Raw genomic sequence first — 15,164 nt, 5'->3', positions numbered from 1 at the left:
GGCGGCAGCCCCTATGCCCCCGGCTGTCTCCCTGTCTCCAGTGGTAGACGCACACATGCAGGGAGCAGAAAAAAATGCTGCTCCGTGCTTGTGGGAGCAATTTTTCATCTGTTTCCCTGCCCGCCTCCAGCAGGCAGCGAAACCGATGAAAAGTCCGCTCCCATTGGGCCGGAGCATTTTTCCTGCACCCAACCGCTGAGAGCTGTTTGCTCTCGCTTGGCCGGAGCTTTAAATTACTTCTGCCAAACAAGATCAAACGGGTTTCCCTGCCCATTAGTCCACCTCCCCCTTAATTGATTTGGCCAGGCCACGGAGGGTGGTGGTCCCCGAAACCAAATTCACCCCCACACCCTCCATTATATAATATTAAATCCACCCCCCGAAATATGGCCCTCCGGGGGGAGGAGGGGTGGGGCAGATTAAAAAAAAGCATGTGTGGGAGACCGCGCTTGGGTTTTTTTTTTCTTTCAATTTCGCAGCGGTTTTACGGATCCACCACAAAATCGTGGCAAAATTAAAAAACAAAATGCTTTTGCCCTTGGCGGGTGTCCCTGTTAGACCCCACCTCTGGGCCTAGGGGGTCAGGATATTCCTACCCTATCCCTCATGTTGTTGTCACCTCTTCTCTTTTGACTCCGCTGAATCTGAGTCCCAAGATTGCTGCCAACACTTCCTGGTTGAAGTATTGGCAGCCAATCGGATCTCAGAATGAGATCTGTCGGATCCGTGGAGGATTTGCATCCTTTGCTAGCTAGGAATCATTTTTTGTTTTTGTTTTGTTTTTTGTAACCACTCCAAAACTACTGAACGTATTTGCACCAAAGCACAAAAAGGGCTCTTTCTGACCAAGAGCTAGCTTTCTGCCGAAAATTGTGTATATCCTTTCAGAGGTTTGGGCTGTAATCGTGTCTACAATCTTCATAGGATATTGCATGGGTAACGCATATTTTTTGCCCTACCTCCCCCCTTTTTCTTGGCCCCTTCTTGACGGATCACACCGAAACTTTCCATGCAGAACTAGGCAAAGTAGACCACTTTTTGGGGAAAATTTAGTGAAAATTCGTCAAAGTTATCAGTAGACCAAAAAACGCTTCATCTGTTGGAATTGGGTCCTAATTCTAACTACCTACTGGCAACTTCCAGTGGCAGGCAGGGAAGGCAGGCAACACACACAACACACTGAAAAGAACAAAGGTTAAAGAGACATTCTAGATAAGTCAAAGTGTCAGTTAAAATATACTGTTTTAAACTAAAAAAAACTCTGACATTCACCAGTTATAATTATCTCAAGTAACTATAACTCATGACCTAAATTAACTAACTCGCGCCCCACCCATGCACAGTGTTGTCATCCATGATGTAATTTCAGATATTGCATTGATATCAAGGATGTCACAGAACTTGTCATGACTGATATAATTTGTGAGATAATTAGCAGTGCATGGTGAGGGCGTAAGTCACATGATGTCACCCCTACGTGTCATTTTCCTTCTAGCCTTGTGTCCTGACCTTGCTTACACTTTTTAGTGACCAGTTGACAAATGTTTCTCAAAATTCTGTTTTTTCCAGTGTGCCCTCCTCATTCTACAGAGTTTAAACCTTATAGGGACTGGTGCAAGCAACTCTGTGACAGACTCCCATTGGGGCATGACTCCAAATCCTGCGAGGAGTGTGTTCTTATTAATCCAAAGGTGACCCGGGAATGCAAAACTGTTCATTACCGAACACTGAAAAAAGTCTTGGAAGACCTACTCCTGCTCAAAGATGAGGGTGCAGACCTGTTCCCGCGTCAGGTGCTAGTCATAGTCCAAGTCTTCTGGTAAATCAAAGATCAAGTGGAAGCACAAGAAGGCCAAGGGGAATTCATCCAAGTCCTGCCACTATCAACCAGAGAAGTCCTCTCTGTGGTCTTCCCAGTTCCCGTGGCGATCAACCATGATCCTGATGCACTCTGAGATTCTAGGGCCATTGACAACGTCCTAACAGATTGAGGCCTTTAAATTAGCCATGTTGCTAGTTGTTGGCACTCTGCTGGCTCTCTCTGGCATGCCTGCAAGCCCAAATGAACTGCGAAGGCCTCCAGTAAGGTTACTGCCGGCTGCCTCGCTCTTGGTGACGCTGTACTTCCTGATCCCAATTCGGGTCCCTGTGACGTTAACGGTAGCCCCGACGCTGCCGGTGCTGGAGGATAGTCTTCCAACGCCAAGCTGAATTAATTACGGCCCCAACTGACACATCCGGTCCTAGTCTATTCCGACTCAGACAGAGCCATTCCTTGAACATTGATCTACACCCTAGCGCTCCAACAACGTTTCAGTTCCAATTCGGATTGGAGTCAACAAGCTTTTGGGATGGCCGTGCAGATGATGGGGATTATTTTTCCCCGCTCTATGAAATTTTTTGTTTTCCAAACCGATTGTTATTGGCATTTCCAATATTCGACAGTTTACAATATAACTATTCATTTCTTACAGCAGTGTGATACTTGTTGTGTGCTATGAATACCTGGCAACAACATTCTGTCACATCATGGCAATAGTCCAGCACCCCTGTTATCTCTATTTCCTTGGAGGATGCTACGAGCGACTTGAACCCAGTGCTACAGTCCTTTCTTTCAACCGTATACTGGCTACTCTGTATTATATCCTATAAACTATTCTCAACTAGTCCCCCTCCCTCTTCCCTCCCTCCCAGGTGTCACGTATATCTAAACCCCTACTCAGCTGGCTGAGGGATATTCTATACTTGGTTCAAACAGATATTCCCCCGCTCTATGATGATGATGATGATGACATTTTGTGCATGGGCATTTTGTGCATGAACTTGCAGGAGGGAGGTCTGTGGGTTGGACATGCCCCTGGATGTTGGGTTGTGCTCTCTCCCTGGGCCATCAATAGAAGAGTGTGCCTCCTTTGCTGTGAGGTTGAGACAGGCAGCAGAGGATTTAGACTTTCAGCTACCAACTATTGAAATTAAAAAACTGTTGTGTTTAATGAAGGTTGTGCAACCTGGACAAGCTTCCTCTGAACATTTACTACCATTCAATGAAGTCTTGACCAACACCTTAATGGGTACCTGGTCTAAGTCTTGTTCCTGCCCACCTATTAACAGGCAGACTGCCAGGTGCCACAGGCTGCCGCCAGGTGACCCTGTTTTTTGACACACACCCCTATTCTAGAAAGTGAGGTGTTTCAGTCTTCCACCAGCAGGGTGACCCCCAGTTAATTTCTTATAGCTCACCCAGACGGGGAGTTGAAGAAAATCAAACCATTCGGAAAATATTTTCTTCTGCCCGCCTAGTCCTCCAGTCTGTCAGTGCCCACTGTTTGCTTGGGAGACATTCACATGCTCTGTGGGACGTGGTTGCCGAAATATGGTCGGCAATCCCTGAGGAACATTGAGCCAACGTGGCTCAACCCATCCAAGATGGTTAGTTCAACCAGACAATATTATCTGTTTTTAACTGGACACTACCAACTGCTTTGGCAAAGGAGTTGGTACTAATGTGGGGATTCAGCATCCTGCTTGGATGAGATGCAAAGGCTTGTCTTGTGACATGCAGGCCTCTTTGATGGATATGCTATTCAATAGATCTCGCTAGTTTAGCCATAAAGCTGATTCAGTGTTGGAACATTAAAAAGAAAAACCGGTCATAGTGCTTTTCCTAGACATTTCTTCTCTAGCAAGACAGTAAGTACCCCTAGCAGTTTTGCTCCTTGTGAAGCTAATCCAGAGGTTTGCCGCTCCACAACAGCACCCCAGCTTTTTCGGACTCTGGGACCAAGCAGACTATGTCCAAGCTACTAGGGCCAGTGAACTTTCCACTCCTCCACCCCTGCTGCACCAGCTCCAAGCTGCTTTAGTTTTCTACAGAACTAAATAAACATGCTCATTTATTGGATGAAGAACCATTAATGACTCCTAATTCAGGCTCTAATCCTTCTTTGCAGTCCTGCAATATTGGATCTCAGTATACTTTAACATTTGACCAAAAATTGTAGGTTCCCTTCAGGAAGTGCAGACAAGAATCATTAGTGTAATATTATATAAAATATATATATATAGATATATATCTATCTATCTATCTTTGGGAAGCGCCGTGTCAATGCTCCGTGCCTCACCGTAAAGTCACGGTCCCATCTAGGCCGGATATTCGCCCTCCCGTGGCCGTATATGTATGTATGTCCTGGAAGCGCCGTGTCAATGCTCCGTGCCTCACCGTGAAGTCACGGTCCCATCTAGGCCGGATATTCGCCCTCCCGTGGCCGCAGCGTTCCAAGCACACTATTGATTCCTCGATTCACCTCCGTTGTGCCACTCAGGTGCTTGGTTCGTTAGGGCGGGTCTCCTCAATTGAGCTGTGGCCCAGTAAACAATATCCAAACAAAGTCGCCCCCTCAAAGAAACAACCAGGGACTCAGTGGGCAGTGCTCAGGTAGGTTTATTCAGAAATGTTATGGCATAATGCGTTTCGAAATTGTCCTTCGTCAAATGCCTTTTGCTCCCTAAACTGGTGCCAGAAACAGTCCCTCTTTATATGTAAAATACATTCTCCCCATTGGTGGAAATCAAAAGACTGCAAGTTCCAGCATCCTTCATGTAAGGTGATGGAAAAGGCTGCCAGGATCCAGAAAAGTTTCTTGTGGGACTGAAAATGCCGTCCTGTACTGCCCATCGCCTTCTGCAGCCTCCGTTGCGGGCGTGTCCGGGAAGCGCCGTGTCAATGCTCCGTGCCTCACCATATATATATATATATCCTAGTTATAGTTAGGACCTTGTTTCTATTCAAAAAGTGTTTTTTGTTTTCCCAATAACTTTGGTGCCGGCTGATGAATCTTCGAGAAATTTTCAAAACTAGTGGGGCGCTCCGGTCAGCTCCTATCCTGAATGTTTTGGGGTGCTTTGTCAAGCGGGGGCCGAGGAAAAAAAGGGAGTCCCAAAACGCGTTTTCCCCATGTTAATTTCCATAGGAAACTTTAGACAAAACTACAGCCCGAACTGCTGAACGGAATTACACCAAATTTTGCTAAAAGGTAGCCCTTGGTTCAGTAAGAGACCTTTTTGTTAAATGGTGTAAATCCGTTCAGTAGTTCCTGAGAATTTTTTTTAAAAAAAGGTCAAAACCTCAATTTCCTATAGGAAACTTTAGACACAGATACAGCTCAAACTACTGAACGGAATTACAGCAAATTGGGCAAAAATGTAGCCTTTGGTTCATAAAGAGACCTTTTTTTAAATGGTGTAAATCCTTTGAGTAGTTTTTGAGAAAGTCAAGAAATAAAGATAGTGATATCTATGGCCACGGTGGATCCGCGCACCCTCCCGACCACAAGCTACATTGTAATTGGCTGTCAACACTCCAAACCAGGAAGTGTTGGCAGCCATCTTGTGCCTCGGTAGAACCGAGGCACAAGAAAACAGTAAAACAAACTCAAAAAACAAAAAAAGGGGGCAGGGTAGAAACACCCTGACCCCCTAGGCCTGCTCTGGGGGACCCACAAGGACCAAAAATTGAACGTAGCGCGGGCTCCTGCGCTTCGTGGGAATGAAGCCCCCGGGTGGGCCAGGTCCCGGGGGCAGTGAAAGAAAAGTGTGGGGGGGCCCGAATCCCCTCCACACTGCCCCAGGGACCGCCACCTCCCTGGGGCTTGAATAAATAGTTGTGGGGGGGCACATAGTAGCCTCCCCCAGCCCTTCGTACCGCCTGCCCCCGGGGCTAATTTTAAAATGTGTGGGGGGCCTCAAAGCCCCCCTCCAAGCCCCGGGGACCACCACTCCCCGGGGCTTTCATAAATTATTTGCGGGGGGCTCATGGCCCCCTCGCAGCCCCAGTGACCGCCACCCACCCGGGACTTTTTTTAAAAACGTGTGGGGAGGCTCGAACCCCCCACACGCCCCGGGGACCGTCACCTCCCCGGGGCACTAAAATGCAAATTTGGGGGTCTGTTATGGACCCCCGAGCCCCGGGGACCACCACCTCCCTGGGGCTTTGCCAATTTTGGGAGGGGGGGCCGCGCGGCCCCTTTCCAGGAGAACTTGATGGCGCTGGGGACCGACACCGCCCAGGACCGGCTCCTGCAGTGTCCCGGGGTGCCCACCCCTGGGACACTGCTGTTTGCAATGACAGGGCGTTTGCAATGACAGGACGGGAGCCGCGCGGCTCCCGCCCTGTCATTGCAAACTGCTTTGCTTCATTGAAACCTGCTCTCGCTTCAATGAAGCAAAGCAGAATTGCTTTTCCACATGGGGAGCTACAAGTCAGCAGCTCCCCATGTGGAAAAGCAATAGACACGGGGAGCCGGCGGGACCGTGGGGGTCCCCGGGGCTAGAAGTGATACGGTAGGGGGGGGCCACGCAGCCCCCATCCCCCCAAAAATAAATTAAAATACGAGGCAGAGCCCTGGGGGATGGGGTCCCCGGGGCTAGAAGTGATCCGGGAGGGGGGGCCGCGCAGCCCCCCTGCCCCAAAAAATAAATGAAAAAACAAGGCAGAGCCCCGGGGATGAGGTCCCCGGGGCTAAAAGAAGCCTCAGGAGGGGGGGCACGCAGCCCCCTTCTTTGTAAATATTTGTAAAAAATATGTATATAGTGGCCAAGCCTCGGGGAATGGGGTCCCCGGGGCTGAAAATGGCCTTGGGAGGGAGGCCCACGCTGCCCCCTTTAAGATTTTAAAATGAAAAAAAATAAAAATTAGGGGTTAGGCCCTGGGGGATGGGGTCCCCAGGGCCCAAAAAACAGGAAAGGAAGGGGGGCTACACAGCTCCCCTTTATAAAAAAAAATAAATTTAAAAAAAAAAGCCGGCCTCGGACCGGAGGCCCCGCCCCTCCGAGCAACACTATGCAAATGCACCCTGTGGTGCGTTTTAGGTGTAAAAAGGGGCGAGGCCTCAGACCACCTCTCTGCAACGCAGCTCTGTGGCGCTAACTGCAGGTACCTGGTGGGCTAGTTGGACCCCAGGGACCCTCAGGATTCATGGGGACTTAATCTCCCAACTTACAAAGCGCCACGGGCGTGTTTGCACAGTGGTGAAGGGAGGGGGCGGGGCCTGAGGTGACATGTGTGGAAACACGCCTTTTGGCGTGTTTAAAGTTGGGGAATTAATTCCCTTTCAATCCTGAGGGTCCCTGGGGGCCAACTAGCCCACCAGGTACCTCCAGTAAGCGCCACTGCGCTGCGTTGCAGAGAGGTGGTCCAGGCCATGCCCCTTTTTACACCTCTCTGCAACGCAGCTCTGTGGCGCTTACTGGAGGTACCTGGTGGGCTAGTTGGACCCCAGGGACCCTCAGGATTCAAGGAGACTTAATCCCCCAACTTAAAATGCACCACGGGCGAGTTTGCAGAGTGGTGGAGAAAGGGGGCATGGCCTTTGTCTACCTCTCACCAATCCCACTGCGTGGGGCTTACTGGAGGTAAAAGGTAGGCTAGTTGGCCCCTAAAGGACCCCCAGCAGTGTAGGGGACTTCAATCCCCATCCTAGAGCATGCCAGGGAGCGTGTTTGTAGAGTGGTGGGCAAAGTGGGCATGGCCTGGTACGAATACTTACCGGTGATGCTGCGTGAGACTGACTGGAGGTAATAGTTTGGGAAGTTGGCCCCCAAGGATGTCCTTGGGGGCCAACTACCCCTCTTGTTACCTCCAGTAAGTCTGACACAGTGGGATTGCTAAGACGTCTTCAGAGGCCATGGCCCCCTTTCTCTACCACTCTGCAAGCGTGCCTCGTGGTCGACTACGGGATGGGGGAGGAAGTACAATTTAGTCCTGAGGGAGTTTGGGGGCCAAGAATCCCTCGGGGTACCTCCTGTAAGTCCTACACAGCGGAATTCCTGAGCGTTGGTTGGATACCCAGCACCCTTTCTCCACCACTCTGCAAACGTGACTACTAGTTAAAGTAGCATATTTCTGCACCTCTGACTTAGAGGTAGTTTTAATCCCCCTGCCCTATTATGTACTAGGGCCTTACAGAGGAGGTCATGCTAATCACAGGGGTAACCCAACGCATAGTGTTCCCCAGTGTATGTAGGTGTTTTCACTGTATTTTAAGTGTCTTTTAGCATAGCACTGGCTCTAGGCCTGGATAGTCAGTCAGTTACCACCAGTACCCCTCTGAAAAAGTTGTGGGCACAGGATGATTTTGCAACAAGGTCTCTTTCTGCTCCTCTGTTGGTTCTTTCTGCACATGTCTTGCTTCTTCCTGCACCTTTCTTCCTCTTTGTGGACTTCTGTTGCTTCTTTTGACATTTCTTCTTTTGCGTTTTTTCTTCTTTCTTTACATGTCTTACCTCTATAGGCATAGTTAGAAACTAGCATTTAAAAAAACCTTAGAATTTCACTGAAAAAAACATAGGTTTCAGGGGCATTATAGTTAGTTGGACATTTCACTCGTACAAAACCCGTGAAATTCCCTCGTTATAGTTAGTTCAGCTAACTATAACTCACGCCCCCGCAATGCACTGCTGATGACGTCACATATTACATCACTCATGACATGGTCAGTGACATCACTGATGACATCTCAAATGACATCACTGATGACATCACTGATTACATCATCCATGTGATAATTTCAGGCATCTTCTCACACCCTAATAAAACTTTTGATACACCTACTCAAAATTACAGACTGCCATTCTGAAAACCATAGACCCTGCAAGACCTATAACTACATACCCGCTCACTGATTCTTAGGTCTACACACACATCCATTCACTCACCCGTACAGTCACTCATACTTACGATCACTCAGTACAGGACTTTCATATGCACTCATACACCTATATAGACACTCACACAACACCACTCATCCATAGACGTACTCACACACCTAGTCAGTCATGCAAATAATTAATCACACTCCCATTTACTCACCTATACAGTTATAAACACACCAGCTTACTTACTCATACAAATGCTAGCACATTCTTTCGCTCTTATACAATCACTAATACAAGCACACACTCATCCATGCAACCACTCTTGCAATCACACACTCACTTATAGCCATTTAAATACTCGAACACACATATATACTACCTTTCACATATGTAGTTACTCACACATGTGCCACTGAGATATACATTCACTCACTAACACACCCATACACACACTCACCCACCCATACAGTCCATCACAGATGCAGTCTTGAAACCATGCACCCAGTGAATCACCCAGTCACACATCTATGCACAATCAGAAACACCCTACCCACACAAACACTCAGACACCCATACAGATACTCAGACAACCAATCAATAACTCATATAGACACTCCTGTAGCTATTCACAAAACCATGCAGCCGCTTACACACTAACCGACAGGCGGATAGAGACATTCACACAGTTTAGTCACTAACCCATGCATTCAGTAAGATACGTTTAATCTCTCACTTATACAGTCAGTCACGAACCTACTAAATCATCCCTTCAGACACTTCTACACCCACTCATTCTTCAATACGCCTTTCCCTATATATATTAAACATAATTAAACTTTACAGAAACACACAGTCACTGGATGATGTCATCAGTGATGTCATCAGTGATGTCACTGACCATGTCATGAGTGATGTAATATGTGACGTCATCAGCAGTGCATTGCAGGGGCGCGAGTTATAGTTAGTTGAACTAACTATAATGGGGGAATTTCACAGGTTTTGTACGAGTGAAATGTCCAACTAACTATAACGCCCCTGAAACCTATGGTTTTTTCAGTGAATTTCTAAGGATTTTTAAATGCTAATTTCTAGCTATAACGTGCCTGAAACCTATATTTGCCCGAAAAATAAATATACTTTGATGAAGCTGGATCGGTGTGGCTCGTGCTTCAAGAAATTGGCAAGTTTGCTGGTTGATATACATATCCATCCATCCTACTGGCGGTCACCAGTAGATAGTTGGGACCTAGTTTCCATAGGAAAAGCTTTTTTTGATTTGCCGATTTCTTTGGCGCCGTTTGACGACTCTTCGCGAAATTTTCAAAACTAATGGGGCGCTCTGGTCAGCTCCTTTCTTGAAAGTTTGGGAGTGATTCGTCAAGCGGGGGCCAAAAAAAAAGGGGTGTCCCAAAACGCCTTTATCTCCATGTTAATTCCCATAGGAACTTTTGTCGCGGCTACAGCCCGAACTGCTGAACGGAATTACACCACATTTGGCAGTGAGATAGTTCTTGGTCATGAGTGCACTCTTTGCTTTAAATGGTGTAAATCCGTTCAGTAATTGCTGAGAAATGAAAATTAAAAAAAAAAATCAATATCTGGTGACCGCGGTGGATCCGCGAACCCTCCCAATCTCGAGCTTTATTTTGATTGCCTGCCAATACTCCAAACCAGGAAGTGTTGGCAGCCATCTTGTGACTTGGTAGAACTGAGTCAGAAAAAAAAGGTTAAAAAATGAAAAGCAATGCCGGCTCCCTAAGGAGGTGGGGAGCTGGCTGGGACCGCGGGGGCATTGGGGCTCCCCCCGCAGTCCAGGCCCTGTGGGATGGGTTCCCCGGGCCAATAATGTATTAATACAAAAAAGAGGCAAAGCCCCGGGGCCATAATTGACCTCAAGAGGGGGGGGGGCACATGTGGCCCCTCCTAAATAATAAAACTAAAAGGCTGGCCAAGCCCCGGGGGATGGGATCCCTGGGGCCAATAGTGGCCCCGCGAAGGAGGGTCACGTGGCCCCCTCCCATATAAATAATGTACATTATTTTTTAAAACAAGGCCATTCCCCTGGGGATGGGGTCACTGGGGCCAAAATCTGCCTTGGGAGGGGGCTGCGAGGTCCCTTTCCCGTTTGTTGATTTTGTTATTTTTAAAAAAGGCTCAGGCACTGGGGGATGGGGTCCCCCGGGCCCAACAATTACTAAGAGAAGGGGGTCCACACATCCCCCCTTCTAAAAAATAAATAAATAAAAGAGAAGCCGGCATCTCGCCGGAGGTGCTGCCTCCTCCCAGCACCACTCGGCAAACGTGCCTCCTGGCGCCTTCTGGGTTGGGGGATTAAGTCCCCTAGAATCTTAAGGGTCCTTAGGGGCCAACTAGTCCACCAGGTACTTCCAGGAAGCCCCACACAGTGGGGCTGAGAGGTGGTCCGAGGCCACGCCCCTTTGTACACCACTCTGCAAACACGCCTCTTGGCGCACTGCTGGTGAGACGATGAGGTCCTCTTGTGTCCTAAGGACCTCAGGACTGAAGTGGACTTCATCCCTCAAGCAGCAATGTGCCAGGAGGCTTGTTTGCAGAGCAGTCTAAAAAGGGTGTGTGACCTTGGAACACTCTCAGCAATCCAGCTGTGTAGGACTTACTGGAGGAGAAGTGTGGCTCACTGGTTAGAGGAGGCATACCCTGAAGCAGAGGTCAGACCCGGGACCAGGGTTCAATTCCCGACGCGGCAGGGTCTGAGCCCAAGTGTCCACGGACTCGATAATTCTCACTTCGGTGCCTACTCGAATCATGGGTTCACACTCTGCAACTCTGGGCAATAGCTTGCTTAATCTCCACTACGGCCCCCCCCCCCGCGGCGGGATGCCTGGCTTTCACCTTGGGGATGCCCAGTACGGGTTATCTCACAGGGAAAAGCCAGGACGGGTTCCCAATGCAAGCGCCGAGATGCCCAAAGGTAAGTCGAGCGCTATATAAGAACACACATACATACATACATACCTGGTGGGCTAGTTGGCCCCCAGGGACCCTAAGGAGGCAAGGAGACTTCATCCTGCAACCAAGGGCGCACCAGGAGGCGCGTTTGCAGAGTGGTGGGCAAAGGAGGCATGGCCTGTGTCCACCTGTCAGCAATCCCACTATCTGGGGCATACTGGAGGTATCAGGTAGGCTAGTTGGCCCCTAAGGACCCCCAGCAGCGAAGTGGACTTTAATCCCCATCCAAGAGCGCAACAGGGAGTGTGTTTGCAGAGTTGTGGGGTAAGGGGGCGTGGCCTGCTATGAGGACTTTGCTATCCTGCGGTGTGGAACTTACTGGAGGTAATAGGAGGGGTAGTTGGCCCCCAAGGTTGTCCTTGGGGGCCAACTACCCCTCCTGTTACCTCCACTAAGTCCCACACAGTGGGATTGCTAAGAGGTGTTCGGAGGCCATGCTCACCTTTCTCCACCTCTCTGCAAACGCGACTTCTAGTTAAAGAAGCATTTGCAATGTAATAGGTTTCACGTTTGCGAGAGTTAGAGCTATTGGCGTTGTGAATGTAAAAGTGTTTTACTAATGTTTCTTGGAGTGGAGTAGATGTAGGTTGTGTGGAGTGGAATTATGTGGGATGATCTGCAGTGAAATTATATGGATAAACTTTGACTTTCATGTTGATAGAAAGTATGTGGTATTTAGTGTATAGAAATTATATAGAGTGAGATTACGTGTTATGGAGAGTAATTATGTGGTATGGTAGTCTGTGTCGTGGTGTGGTAACCTCAGGTTTAGTCTTCCTGGTTTCCATAGAAGCTAAATTATGAACTCAATGTGATTAAAAAAAAAAAGAAGGAACCACAGAGGAGCACTTCTGGACCTAGTCAGAGGTATGAGGAGGGCCACTGGAATTATGCGATTGTTTGTCTGCACCGACTTTCGCACAATTATACATTTTCTGTATTTGCCACATAATCCATCATCTGCTGCATATACTGCAGATTTGAACTAAAAAAACCTTGTTTCTAGCTCAAACGGCTCAAACACTACCAAAAATGCATGGTAAGTGCTACAGCGTGGTGGAAGGACCTTTGGCAAACCTAGAATGGTCACCAGTTATTGCTAAATGTGGGTATTAAATTGGTACTAATAGTGTGTAAACCAAACCTGCCTCTTTCTGCGCCTCTCTTGCCTCTTTCTGCATTTCTGTTGCTTCTTTTTGCACCTCACTTGCTTCTTCCTGTACCCTTCTTGCCTCTTTCTGCACTCTTCTTCCCTCTTTCAGCACCTCTCTTGCCTCTCTCTACACCTCTTGCCTCTTTCTACACCTCTCTTGCCTCTTTCTGCACCACTTTTGCCTCTTTCTGCACCTCTGTTGGTTCTTTTGCACCCCTCTTGCCTCTTTCTGCACCCCTCTTGCCTCTTTCTGCACCCCTCTTGCCTCTTTCTGCACCCCTCTTGCATCTTTCTGCACCCCTCTTCCCTCTTTCTTCACCTCTCTTGCTGCTGTCTGCACCCCTGTTCCCACTTTCTGTACCTCTCTTGCCTCTTTCTGCACCCCTCTTGCCTCTTTCTGCACCCCTCTTGCCTCTTTCTGCACCCCTCTTGCCTCTTTGTGCACCCCTCTTGCCTCTTTGTGCACCCCTCTTGCTTCTTTCTGCACCTCTTGTGCACGTTTCTGCCCTCCTCTTGCCTCTTTCTGCACCCCTCTTGCCTCTCATCACCTCTCTTGCCGCTGTCTGCACCCCTGTTCCCACTTTATGTACCTCTTTTGCCTGTTTCTGCACTTCCCTTGCCTCTTTCTGCACCACTGTTGCTTCATTCTACACCTCTCTTGCCTCTTTCTGCACCCCTTTTGCCTCTTTCTGCACCTCTGTTGGTTCTTTTGCACTGCTCTTGCTTCTTTCTGCACCCCTCTTGCCTCTTTCTGCACCCCTCTTGCATCTTTCTGCACCTCTCTTCCCTCTTTCTTCACCTCTCTTCCCTCTTTCTTCACCTCTCTTGCTGCTGTCTGCACCCCTGTTCCCACTTTCTGTACCTCTTTTGCCTCTTTGTGCACCCCTCTTGCCTCTTTCTGCACCCCTCTTGCCTCTTTCTGCACCCCTCTTGCCTCTTTCTGCACCTCTTGTGCACGTTTCTGCCCTCCTCTTGCCTCTTTCTGCACCCCTCTTGCCTCTTTCATCACCTCTCTTGCCGCTGTCTGCACCCCTGTTCCCACTTTCTGTACCTCTTTTGCCTGTTTCTGCACTTCCCTTGCCTCTTTCTGCACCACTGTTGCTTCATTCTACACTTCTCATGATTCTTTCTGCACCCGTCTTCTTTCTGCACCCCTGTTGTCTCTTTCTGCACCTCTCTTGCCTCTTTCTGCACCTCTCTTGCCTCTTTCTGCACCTCTCTTGCCTCTTTCTGCACATCACTTGCTTCTTTCTGTACCTCACTTGCCTCTTTCTGTACCTCACTTGCTTCTTTCTGCACCCCTCGTGCCTCTTTCTGCACCTCTCTTCCCTTTTTGTGTAACTCACTTACCTCTTTCTACATCTTTCATCCCTCTTTCTGCACTACTCTTGCCTCTTTCTGTATCTGTTGCTTCTTTCTGCATCTGTTGCCTCTTTCTGCACCCCTCTTGCCTCTTTGTGCACTTCTCCTACCACTTTCTACACCCCTGTTGCCTCTCTTTGAACTGCTCTTGATTCTTTCTGCAGCTCTTTTGCCTATTTCTGCATCCCTCTTACCTATTTCTGCACCCCTCTTCCCTCTTTCTGCAGCCCTCTTCCCTCTTTCTCCACCTCTCTTGCTTCTTTATGCACTGCTCTTGCTTCTTTCTGCACCTCTCTTGTACACTTCTGTATCCCTCTTGCCTCTTTCTGCACCCCTGTTCCCTCTTTCTGCACTTCTCTTGCCTCTTTCTGCACTTCTCTTGCCACATTCAACACCTCTGTTGCTTCATTCTGCACATCTCTTGCTTCTTACTGCACTTCTCTTGCCTCCTTTCTGCACCCCTCTTGCCTCTTTCTGTACCCCCTTGCCTCTTTCTGTACCCCTCTTCCCTCTGTCTGTACCTCTCTTGCCACCTTCTGCGCCTCACTTGCCTCTTTCTGCACCCCTGTTGGTTCTTTTGCACTGCTCTTGCTTCTTTCTGCACCTCTTGCAATTTTATGTACCTCTTTTGCTTGTTTCTGCAACTCTCTTACCTCTTTCTGCAGTTCTCTTGCCTCCCTCTGCACCTCTATTGGTTCTTTTGCACTGTTCTTGCTTCTTTCTGCACCTCTCTTGCAAATTTCTGTATGCCTCTTTCTGCACCCCCGTTCCCTCTTTCTGTACTTCTCTTGCCTCTTTCTGCACCCCTCTTGCCCCCTTCAACACCTCTGCTTCTTTCTGTGCTTCTCTTGCTTCTTTCTGCGCTTCTCTTGCTTCTTTCTGCACCTCTCTTGCTTCTTCCTGCACCCTTCTTCGCTTTTTCTGCACTGCTCTTGCCTCTTACTGCACCCCTCACCCCTCTTGCGTCTTTCTGCACCTCTGTTGGTTCTTTCTGCACTGTTCTTGTTTT

The 15,164-nt window shown here is 48.6% G+C and overlaps 1 protein-coding gene across 2 annotated transcripts in view; it reads left to right on the top strand.

Annotated features, from left to right (window-relative positions):
- ZZEF1 (zinc finger ZZ-type and EF-hand domain containing 1) overlaps positions 1 to 15,164 on the top strand; it is a 1,433,434-nt gene that overhangs the window by 255,202 nt on the left and 1,163,068 nt on the right. The window lies entirely within an intron of this gene.

The sequence above is a fragment of the Triturus cristatus genome, chromosome 3_2, assembly GCF_964204655.1.
Source record: "Triturus cristatus chromosome 3_2, aTriCri1.1, whole genome shotgun sequence".
Taxonomy (NCBI): Eukaryota; Metazoa; Chordata; class Amphibia; order Caudata; family Salamandridae; genus Triturus; species Triturus cristatus.
The sequence above is the reverse complement of the archived record's forward strand: the minus strand, read 5'-3'. Positions and strand labels throughout refer to the sequence as shown.